General features: G+C 41.0%; 1 long non-coding RNA gene across 1 annotated transcript in view; it reads right to left on the reverse strand.

The window, feature by feature from the left end:
• Positions 1–1,296: 1,296 nt before the first annotated feature.
• LOC109903951 (uncharacterized) overlaps positions 1,297–12,298 on the reverse strand; it is a 32,354-nt gene continuing 21,352 nt past the window's right edge. The window contains exons 3-4 of the long non-coding RNA XR_002257096.2: positions 9,258–9,319; positions 1,297–3,979 (exon numbers count right to left, since the gene is read on the reverse strand). This is a non-coding gene — a long non-coding RNA (uncharacterized LOC109903951). The remainder of the gene's footprint in view (positions 3,980–9,257; positions 9,320–12,298) is intronic.

A 12,298-nucleotide genomic window follows, 5' to 3' on the forward strand; every position in this document is an offset into this window, starting at 1 on the left:
CAGAACAGTAAAAAGTTGTTGAACGTAGCAATTAGATTTCGATAGGCAGCAAGATGGCCAAAATCGATATGCGAAGTTATCGGTATGAGTGAAATCACTGCAGATAGCATCATGCTGGGCCAACGTGTGGGTGCTAATCCCTTTTCCTCTCATGGGCGCCTTGCTTCTGTGTTAATGGAGCTTACTGCATTCGGCGCCTCCAGTGATGGTATCTTGGCTCCTTCTGGATACTTGCCATGAGGCAAATCAAATAACCGATCAAGTGCATGTTATTTTGCAATAGAGGCTGGGGCTGGGATTACACCCCCCCCCCCCCCCCCACACACACACACACACACACACACACACACACACACACACACACACACACACACGTTAAGGGATGATGTGATAATTGAAACACCGCATTGCATTACATTACTTACAAACAATAGGAATATACTTTGCACATTGTGGAATAACAGTGAAATTATATGGCCTAGATTTGGGTAAATCGTTGCTTATATGTTGGTTGCGTGGTGTTCAGTATGACATTTTCATTAGAGATACTGTGCTTTCAGCACCTGCCATTCAAAGGTCTGTGCATGGGCCGTTGCAGATTATTGACCATGTCCACACGACTAGGACCAGCCCAACCTCACATTCAAGTCGTGCATATATGCAGCCCCAGCCAAGCACAGCCCAGCCAGCCTAGGACGGATGGCTCCGAATGATTTGCATTCTCTAATACTAACAGTCAGCATATTTATTACGTCCACAAAGGTATTTATAATTCCAGGCCCAACACCCCATCCAAAAGTCAGTGCGTCTCACCGGAGCCAAATATTGACTAACATGTTGTGCGTGCCATAGGCTACAGACATCCCATAAACTGTACATTCCAATTCACAAAGTAAAATGCACATCGCAATTACCCTACAGTCTGTATTTGTCATGCATCTCGAATTCGATTAGTTACATTTAAAACTAAATGCGAACATTTTCTAGACTATAAAGGGCGGTAATTTTAGGAGACAAGATACTTTGACCAACAATCAAAATGGGATAGGTCTATCATTTTGGAAATTGTTAATGTTAAATGTTGCAAAACAATATGCATAAACGTAACGTCGTACAGTGAAACATATATTTTATGAGGACACTAACGACTTGGTCATCCTAATCCGTCAGTTAGGCTATTTGTGTTATTATGGTTTGTGCAAAACAATGTTGGTGTAGCGCTCTGTAATAATGTACTTTAAAAACTGAATGAAGAACATACATGATAAATATAATCAAAATACATCAAAGATATAATAGTATTTCATAGAATTTATTCCGTCTATCGAATTCAAGCAACATGGGGAAAGTAGCGGTTCCATGAGAAATGCAGGTGCCCCTGCAAGCTATGCCAGTGAGTAGATTGCTTTTGGGACAATAATAAGCTCAATCTCTTTACAAATAATGCAACTTCAAAATCCTTACAAATATGGGGTATTGGGTTTACTGAGTTTTACACATTCAAAGACTTACACTGCGCTGCCACAAAGTGAAAAAGCGAGGAAAACCAGTTTAAATTAGTTTCATTTGATTTTAAATGGGTCGTCAAAATACGTCTTTCCAGAGATTAGTTGAGGAAAATTACCTCAGATAAGAGACGTTTACAGTGCCGATTTTTACATGGCCCAGACTACAGTCCAGAGATAGATAGGATCACCATTAGGCCTAATCCACCTGACCAGCGGTCTCCTGCATCTGTTGACACAGTTTCCAGTTACGCAAATCAACCCCAGAGAACTCTCGATGAGAGAGGACCAATCAATGACCAGGTGTGTTGCTGAGGTGAAAAGGAATTTCTATGTGTATTTCCATGTTTGTCTGATCAAGAACAATAGACAATTGTTAATTCTGACAACCAATGCCATCACAATTCCATGTTGAATGTGTGTGTGTGTGTGTGTGTGTGTGTGTGTGTGTGTGTGTGTGTGTGTGTGTGTGTGTGTGTGTGAGAGAGAGAGAGAGAGGGTGAAAGAGTGTGTGAGAGAGAGAAAGAGAGACAGAGACAGAGTTAGAGACAGAGAGACAAAACATTGACTTAATCAAGTACATCTAACCTTGATATTTCATTTCTGTATTCTTCAGTGTTGAACAAGTTCCATACAAACCATCTTTCTCTCTTAAAATTCTCTTAATGTTATGTGAACACTGTAAGTGACATTCAGCTGCTTTTCAGTGCCAGAAAACACATCTACCAACTTCTGCTGCTTCAATGTAAGACTTGTGTTTAGGTTTTGACCTTTTACTGTAATAGGGTTGCAGCAAATGTAAAGTGAGTGTTACCATTATTCCCCTGATTTCATGAAGAGGGATTCCATCTCAAATCTAGTCTCTTGCCCATAAGATTTAAATCAGACCATGGTTTATCTTAGTTCTAAGACTGTTCACAGGCTTCTGAAACTCAATTTCTCTATTGTACGAAAACATAGTTTAGCTGTTAAAAAAAATCTAAGAATATCACAAACTCAGACGCTCAAATTCAAAGGTGAATCATCAACTACTTATGCATTCATGTAGCAGAGGATTGATAATTCCCTATCTACAGGCTTTTGACCAAGTATCTGGAAAGACTCCCTAAGCCCTATTTTAGAAGGGTTAATTCCTTACTCCTATCCTGTGAAGCCCACAGTGACTCGGCATATCCAAACATTAAGATGCCCCCCAGTACAAATGCTCAATGACTGGAGTCACTCTTGTTTTCCTGGATACCGCTTGGGGTTCAGAAAACACTCCCTCATGGTGGCTGGGTTACTTCCTGCGGGACCTGTCGTCATCAATCAGTGGCCAGAGTGATGCCCCCCCCCCCCCCACCATGCCACTCTCTGGACATCTGTACCACCAGAGCAACAGGTGGGAGGCTTTCTGCTGGTAATTTCTCAGGTCCAAAAAATATGGCCCATGAAGATGTAGAACATGTATATTTTGACCAAGCTATATGAACGTATAACTCTTTGGGTATTTTATATCTGATTTACATTTGGTTCTACAGTTATTGTAGAAAAAATATATAGCCCCCTATTTTCAAACAAGTTATTGTACGTTTAGAGGACTTTCTAGTGCAAAGGCAGAGAGTTAAAAAAATATATATATAGAAATGTGGGCAGCAGATGCAACAAAAAGTGCCCTCTCTGTGAACCTGAAGAGCTTAAGTGTATACTATTCTGCTACTTAATGTTGTAAAGACTCTCTAGTGTGACAAGCTTTAAAATACAAAAGTCAGTACGCAGGGAAGACTCAAAATCCTTGATACTAATGGGTCTGAAATTAGGCCATGTGCATAATCCAAGCAATGGCACTCACTTCTGTGACTAGAATGATCCATCAGTGTCTTGTGTGTGTATAGGACAGATTGAGCTTGCTTTGTACAGACAAGAGCTCAATGTATGCACTTGACACTCATCTGGGTATGATTTAGGACTTCAACATTATCACAATGTTTTGAAGGGGGAATCTACCCTGGGCAGGCCAAAAGACGCTTAACGCAGTGTACAGTACCTTTGTGTGTACTACCATTCAGCAAGACAGAGAGCATCTCAGGACGAATGACAGAAAACCAGACAGAGATAGCTCCTGAAAAAGGGCAGAGGATGATACATGAGAAACCTTCTGTGGAGAGTGGGAACTTGGCAACTGTTTGCTGTCTAGATGTCCATACATCTTCTTTCCTATGTGACAGACAGGCAGCACATAATGTACAGAACTTAACGAGACTACAAAAATACAGCCATTTGTAAACTCAAACTAAACTCATGAAAAAAAAAACACAAAACCAATGGTTCCCTAATTATGAAAAACATCAATGATTTCTTTTCCACTCTCTGTCTGTGCTGTCTGTCCTGTCCACATGATTTCCACTGGAGGCTGTAGTCCAGAGAGAGGATGATAAATGTCTCCCTCCCATGTTCTGACTTGCTCTGCCAGCTCACCACATCAACCAGGCGCTCTGAAAGCAAAGGGACAGAGACATGATGATGACATTTGGCTCTTCAAATGAAAACGTATCATTTCACGTATGCTAGGACTGGCTCTCTGGGGGATTCCGGGGCTGTATTGGCCCGCAGAACGAGACAGCAGCAAAGGAAATGAAGAAATAAGAGCAATAACAACAGGATCTCTTTGAATTGCCGAGCCTCAGCTCTGATTATCACATACAGAAGATGAATGTGGCATGACATTCTGTTTGCATACACAAATAAAATAGTTCCCTTTTAGGACACTGCAGAGAATAGTTTTGCAAACCAGAATTACGCTTGCCATTCCTGTGCTGTATTAGTGTTGGGTATGCAAATATAGCAACAGACTCTTGTGTCATGTGTCCAAAGGGAGACACAGAACATCACTAAAGAATGTGCATGCCTCCTGAGGGAAAATATAGACTTCAGTGATTGTGTCAGCAGTTTTGAATGTCATAAATGTACAGTATATGTGCTGTGAGAGGAGCTCTCTGGGCAGAAGATGAGAGACACTGACAGGGCCCAGCAGGATTCTCTGTAATTTGTGAAGACTATAGAATGAATGTTCTGCCCATCTGTGACTTATTTAACTGTGCTGAAATACAGTATATACTTTGCTTAATGCTGCCACATACATGCCAAGCGTTACCAGCGAGCTGTGTGGCATCAGATTTAAAGGTTGCTGTCAACTGAATTGTTGGCTCAATTTCTTATGAGGTGATAATAGAAAGATGACTCTACTCAGAAAAATGCACGAGTGGTTAGCCACAGTACTGTTTGTCAATTTGGGCAGGAAAATGTATTTGCATGTGAACCAAGTTTGCTGCAGCTACAGAAATGAGACATTATTAATAAGTGCATCACACTGGTATTTGAAGAAGCATGATCAGAAAGGCAACTAGTGACGAGCATCAACATCAGCAAAAAGGTCTGCAACCACAATATTGATGTCATGTATTTTTTTGACTGTCAGTAAAGACAATAGAACGAAGGCATAAAACAGCATGATGAACATCATGTTCCTCTTTCGGACAATGACCCCTATGGTTCCCACAAACAACCACGATGTAATAAAACCGACAAACGTGTAGGAGGTTTATCAAGACGTCATACAGGTGTATGTTAAAGGATATAGTCACAGACATGGTCACAGACATGGTGTTGAATTGATGCTTGCGTTCCAGTCAAATGCAGCCAACAACAAAGGCATATTGCATGTACAGTCGCTTGTGAAAGTCTACACACCCCCTTCCAGTTTTCCCAATTTTCTGCCTTATAATGTTATCTCAAAAGGGAATACATTGGATTTCTTTCCTACCGATTTACACAACCTACTACATATTTCCAAAGTTGAAGAAAAATTATAGAACATTTTCCAAATTCATAATACATATACAAAAAAAACTAAGATATCTGCATGTAGTATTGTATCGTATATCTGAGATGCACTATTGACATGTGTGTGTCTGTTCCGGGAGCGCGCAGACGAACGCACCTGTCGATCGTTACCCTTAACGAGCCCACAATTAAGAAGCGCACCTTCAGAGGAGACGCTAATGACCCTGACGAAGGCCAAAACATTTGTGTATTGACCTACCCCTGAATGAAATAAATAATACAACATATTTATTGCGTATGTCTTCACACCCCAGAGATAATACTTGGTGGAAGCACCTTTGGCAGCAATTACAGCTGTGACTGGTTTTGAATACAATTCTACTAACTTTGCACAACTCTTAGGGCAACATTTATCCATTGTTTTTGTCAAAAATGGATCAAGTTCATTAAATTTGGTTGGGCGTCATTGATGGACAGCAATATAAGCATTTCACTACACCTGCCAGTGACAAGCATACCCATAACATGATGCTGCCACCACAATACAGAGGGTTTCACTCTGTGTTGTATTGGATTAGGCCAAAAGTGCATTTCTTTGCTGTGTCGTCTTTCATTATTACTTAGCGGCCTTGTTGCAAACAGAATGGATGATTTGGAGTGGATTTTTTAACACAGGCTTCATTCTTTTCACGTTGTCATACAGGACGGTAATGTGGAGTGAATGCAATGTTGTTGATCCTCTGTATTTTTTTTCTTGTGGTGGCAGCATCATGTTATGGGTATGCTTGTCACCAGCAGGGACTGAGGAGTTTGTCAGGATCAAAATAAATATGAAAGTAGCAAAGCCCAGGTAAAAAGTCCTCTGAAAACCTAACCCTAGGATATAGTTACACAAATGTTCATGCCAAAGACACACCAGAATAGCTTTCCAAGAGGTGTTGAGTGTTCCTGAGTGGTCCAGTCTCAGCACTGACGTAAATTTGCTTGAAAAATCAAAAACAAAGGTTTAAATATTGCTGTCCATTAATGACTACCAACCAAATTGAATGAGCTTGAGCAATTTTGACAAAAACAGTGGATAAATGTTGCCCTAAGAGTTGTTAATAGAATCTTTTTCAAAATGATTCAGAGTTGTAATGGCTGTCAAGGGTGCTTCCACCAAGTATTAACCCTGGAGTTTGAAGACATACGCAATAAATACATATTTATTTAAATGATTCATTTAACTTTGGAAATGTGGAGTAGGTTGCGTAGATTGGTCGAAAATAATATTTATTCCCTTTTCAGATGTAATTTCAAGGCAGCAAAAGGCAACAAAATGTACAACTGTACATGTAACTTAACAAAACCCAAGTGAAGTTTTCTAAGTTCACCCAATTGAAGATTTCACATAAACTAAAGACAGCGATGTGCCCCAGCTTAGGTTTTAAATCACTGTCTCCCACTCTTGAGTCTTATACAGAGAAAGTAACAATTGAAATACATTTAAGTTGCAAGCATGGCCATTCTCACCTTCTCTCATATAAAAGAGATGTCAATAGTCTGATTCCTTTTAAAGTTGCAGTAACTATTATTGACTGTATGTTTGTTTATTCCATGTGTAACTCTGTGTTGTTCTATGTGTCGAACTGCTTTGTTTTATCTTGGCCAGGTCGCAGTTACAAATGAGAACTTGTTCTCAACTAGCCTACCCGGTTAAATAAAGGTGTTCTCAACTAGCCTACCTGGTTAAATAAAGGTGTTCTCAACTAGCCTACCTGGTTAAATAAAGGTGTTCTCAACTAGCCTACCTGGTTAAATAAAGGTGTTCTCAACTAGCCTACCTGGTTAAATAAAGGTGTTCTCAACTAGCCTACCTGGTTAAATAAAGGTGAAATACAAATAAATGAAAGAAAACGGACGTTATATAATACTTTATAACTTATCAGCATCTATGTGTCACGAGGGACCGGGTGTGTGAGGTAAGAATCAGAGAGCAGAGAGCAGAGAGTTCCAAAGGGAAAAGTGCACTTTAATCTGGCACCAAAATAAAATGCCCAAAAACACAGGGCGCAAAAATACTGACCAACCCAAAACACAGGGTACACGGTCCGGAGCACTAACACACCCAACGACACCACACGTAAAGCAAAATTCATCCCGCACAAAACAAGGGCGGGTTTACTAGGCTTAAATGAGGAAGCACATCAGGAAAACACAATTAGACACAGGTGCAACTAATAAGACAAAACAAACAGAAAAAGGAAAAGGGATCGGTGGCGGCTAGTAGGCCGGTGACGACGACCGCCGAGCACCGCCCTGAACAGGCAGGGGAGTCGTGACACTATGAGCCTTTATGTATCATCACATACAGTGTAACTTTGGTTGCCTTGATTGTCTGGGATGCCCGGACTTTCAAGATGAGTGATACTAACTTTATAGAGCTCTGTCGTGTAACACAGCTTCCGACACAGGGATTAGGTGTTGCAATGTCAGAGAGCTTGAACCTTTGTATTATAAAGATCAATGATGCTGAGTTCTGAATAGGTATGGTAAGTTTATGTTTCAAACTGAACCAAACTGCAGTGTGTCCCAAGTTTCCAGACCTAAGAGGTGGTCTGGGTTGAGGACGAGTCAGTGATGGTTAACCCAGCGTCTGAAAGCTGGGTGGCCAGCGTTCTGCGCCTGAGGATGACGGACAAAGAGACGGGAAGTTCAGCGGTCCGGGTCTATGCTGAGTGACATGGCAGAGGCATGCAGAACCTGTCGAGCTGCGCTGGAATATCGTGTACAATAGGCCCTGGAATGAACACTGTCACCGTGGGGTCATTCGGAGAGATAGAGCAACAAAAGGTAAAAGGTAAACAACGCAGGTTGTCATTAATCAACCCTCTGACCGCACCCTGCTCCTGCCACTCCCTTGGGATTTGTGATGACAGCCAGTTAGTACAGCCAGCCAGCAACCAGCAGACATTAGCTTTGTGTTTCTAAAAAACCTCCAGGCTAGGCTGACTGTGGGTTCATAAACTCAGAAGGCTTCACAACTAAACCAACACACTCTTATGTAACCTATTGACTGACAACGTCTGGAACTTACTGTTTGTCTCTGTGTCTAGATACTGCAGGTCACATATCTCTCTGTGGCAGCAACCTCATAGCGTAAAGGTAAGGAACGCAAATCGTTTGCTCTTTCTCCCACCGGCAGTTTCATATGTCTTTTGTTGTAGGGTTTACTTTATTTTGTACGTGTTTTCATTGTCCTGTGTTACTGCCGTGTCTCTCCGAAAGTGGCAAGGCTCAAGCTGGTAGAGGCAGCAGGGCGCTCCAGCGGAACTATACAGTAGGCTGACCCACAGACAGCAGGGCCCTTTGATGAGCAATGAATGCGTCCAGCCGTGGAGAACCGTGCGTGTCGCTCTATTGGTCCTGCTCACTCAGACAAATCAGCATCTCTCATCTCACTACTCACACAGCTTGACCCAGAAGGTGGCTGTCAATTTGGCATGGAGTTAACAGGGGTTAATGTTAGGTTAGTCAGAGCAAGGCTGGGTTACAGAACGGGAGTGCAGGGCACGTGCCCCGCGGCCCTCGACCTTCAGAGGATGGGGCACCCTGGAGGTTGGGGGCCTCCAAAAAGCATATGAACACGTTCTAGGCAATGGCAAAATGTGTAGAATTGCAGGAAATGTATTTTAAACCACACAATTTTCTCTCATCCCCATGACAAAATGTGTAGAATAGCATTATAAAACTGCACATTTTTATCTCTGCCCAATGTCAAAATGTGTTGAAATGCAGGAAGTTAGCTGTTTTCCTCCCCCAAAATATTTGAGGGGTTGGGAAGTAGGTGACCCGTGGCCCCAAATGCGTTAGTCTGGCCCTGTTGTTGAATGTTGAATAACTAGCCCTGCTGCTCCATGGGGATGGGATACTACCCCGACCGAGACTCACTGAGCTCACACTGGTTAGAGGCGTTGTGATGACATGAAAAGAGGGGCCCTCGGAGAGTTTTCCTGTTAAAGAAACAAGAACACAAAAACAAAAGGGAAAGTCAATTTCATGAACGAATATGATTGGCTTGTGTTTGATGACATTCAGTTAGAATTGAAAGTTGAGTAATAGGATATGTCATTCCTTTAAGACTAGACAGGCCTCGGGACAGGCCTGCGAAAAGAGAGGAAGACAAGGAAATATGGGAGGGTTTTTTCATATCACCATCATTCTATCAAAACACACAGCAGACCAGCACTGTCTCACCCAGATTTGTTCTCAGAGAGAAAGGGAAGAAAGAAAAAAAGAAAAAAAAGTGGATGTGTGAAATGAACTATTTTCAAATGAAGAATGTGTAGAGATATAAACCATGTCTGTCCAATCAGCTCATGTGGTCTTCGTACTTGGAGTTTTGACAGATGGACATTTTTGCTTCAACTACTCATTGCTATACAGAATAAAAATGTCATTATATTGTACTGTGTATTAAAACATTAAACTTATATACTTTGTTGATGTTCGCTTTGTTATTGCCACAAAAATGTGATTTCATTTTACCGTAAGAAGAAAATCACTTGCATATACTGTATATTTTGAGGAAGGAGGTACTGAACCCTTTCATGGAATCATTTCTCTATGGAAACTAAATTCATTCTGCTGTATGAATGTCCATTGAGATTCTGTATTTGAAAAATAGTATTGCATGCTTAAGGACACATTTTCTGGAAAATACTGACAATTTTGACAATCAGTTCTCTGTTTTATGTAGTTCAATGAGGGTGATTAACCATTATGGTTTGGTGAAAGTACATTTATTCAACAAGTGAGCTGTGTTGAAGTTTTAGCCACATCATAATTGTTTTCTCCTTCAAAGTAAAATGACTAATTTTCTGAAACCAAATAGCCTCCTACAGGTAATGGGGAAGGTAACATGATCCTCAAGCATACATCTTTATTTGAGTGAATACATTTATGACGTGGGCCTATGCACAAATGAGGGGCAATATACCGACAAGGATCAGGTTAAGTAAATAGACTCAGAGATCAGTTAATAATATGGATCAAAATAGCTTTTTTTGCAGGCCTTAGAAACAGCTTTCTCTTTCCAATCAGGACAAGCCAGTTGTTAGATGGTTGTTTTAAGCTCAGACAAACATCAGTCATCACCTACCATCACCGACAGAGTCAACCATGAGTCAACACTTAGTTCCCAGTCACAATAGCTAAGGTGGGCCTCCGAAGAAATGCTTAAACTGCATTCAATTGTCTGGTGAGTCCAAGCTCGTTCAGCCCCAATGGCAAATCTGTCATGGTTTTAAAAACTAATGACATAAACAATGATCTTTTTTTGTTTTCGGTTTAGCGGTTACTTTGGAAATGTGGTTAGTGCCTTTTAATGGAAAGTGTGTGTGTGTGTGTGTTTCGGAATTATGCATAGGATGCACTTGAAGTGCATTTTTTATGGTGGATTTGTGTAGACCCAAGTTCCAACCCAACTTTAAGTTCAACGTCTGTAACCTACTTCTTCCTTCTGAAAAAACAACAACTGTATATCAAACCAAGCAGCACACGCAAGTGCATTCATTCCGACACAGTGTAAATATGAATCCTCAAAGGATCTGGTAAAACAGCTGCTGTTTTAACAAGTGGCTTCAAGGGAAATACAAAATGCTGTCATCAGTCGCCTCCCTGTACACTATCTCCTGCTAGGCAACAACTCTCCATTCACTCCCAGAGGGAGACAAAAGATGTGTGTCAGGCTGGCAGAGGACGTGCCTGTTTTCTCTTCCTGCTCTCAGTGCCAAGAAAGAGAATGTGTCTCCCTATGGGGAAGGCCTATCGATTACAAGGTGAAAAGGTTTCAGAAACTCTTGGTGAAATCCAAGGCTGTCTGCCATTTTACTTCCCCCAAGAAGAAACAGTAAAAATACCATGGGAGGAACGTTTTCATGTTTTGAATATTGATAGCAGTTCAGGTTTTCTTCCGTTTCAACAAGTGAAGAAAAAAAACTGTTGACATTTTCCCCAGTAAAAAGAAAACATGGCACTGTATGAATTTAGTAGTATGGCATTCCACCTGGCACCTGCAAAACGAAAACAGACCAATTCTTGTATTAGGGCTAACATGTCTCCCTACAGAATATGCCCTGGTATGCCCCTGCTAGAGGAACTGGCTGGCCCAACGAAAACACAAAGCTAAAACTGTCAATCTTCTCTACAGTATATAGTAACCATTTTAATTCGAAGAAGCTTGAAAATTGATGGCCGTACTATGAATGGACCACAATAATCCTGTCATTAGCATAATCAATTGTACAAAAGGGATTTTCTATTTTCTATTAATTGGCAGTCTTCCTTATTGGTTTCCTCTAAGACAGGGATCAGCAACTAGATTCACTCGCAGGCCAATTATTTGTTTTAATGGATGGTCAGGTGGCCGGAACACATTTACAAATAATTTGTAGACTGCAAATTGATATGCAAGAAGAGATATAAACAGATATAATATTTGACTAAAATATAATTATTTTATTTTGTACAAGATCACATATACAGTATCTCGCTAATAAGCATGAAAACACTTTGGAACAGATTTCCAAAATTAAAATCACTTGGAGCTGATTTTCTGGTGTTTTTACAGTGTTTAATGTCCAGCAATCATTTTTTAGAACATGGGGATCAAGTAAAATCACCCGCAGGCCAAATTCAGTCCACGGGCCACCAGTTGGGGAACCCTGCTCTAAGACATCAGAGGACAGTTTGGTCTCTTTGAGTTGTAGTTTTTAATTCCCAATGATGTCTGGTTATTAGGTCTTCTTCTTCCTTCTAGGCCTCCTCTAGTAGTCTGCCTACTTTCCTTGCATGGGAATAATAGAGAGGTCAGGAGAATGGTCTCTCTAGTTGGTGTTGATGGTGGGGATAAATGAAGATTGATGCCCCCGGTCTAATCATCACAGGTGTTTGCTTTTATGAGCAGCGTCTTCCACAAGCAGTTTCTCATT

This window comes from Oncorhynchus kisutch, linkage group LG14, assembly GCF_002021735.2.
Source record: "Oncorhynchus kisutch isolate 150728-3 linkage group LG14, Okis_V2, whole genome shotgun sequence".
NCBI classification, from domain to species: domain Eukaryota; kingdom Metazoa; phylum Chordata; class Actinopteri; order Salmoniformes; family Salmonidae; genus Oncorhynchus; species Oncorhynchus kisutch.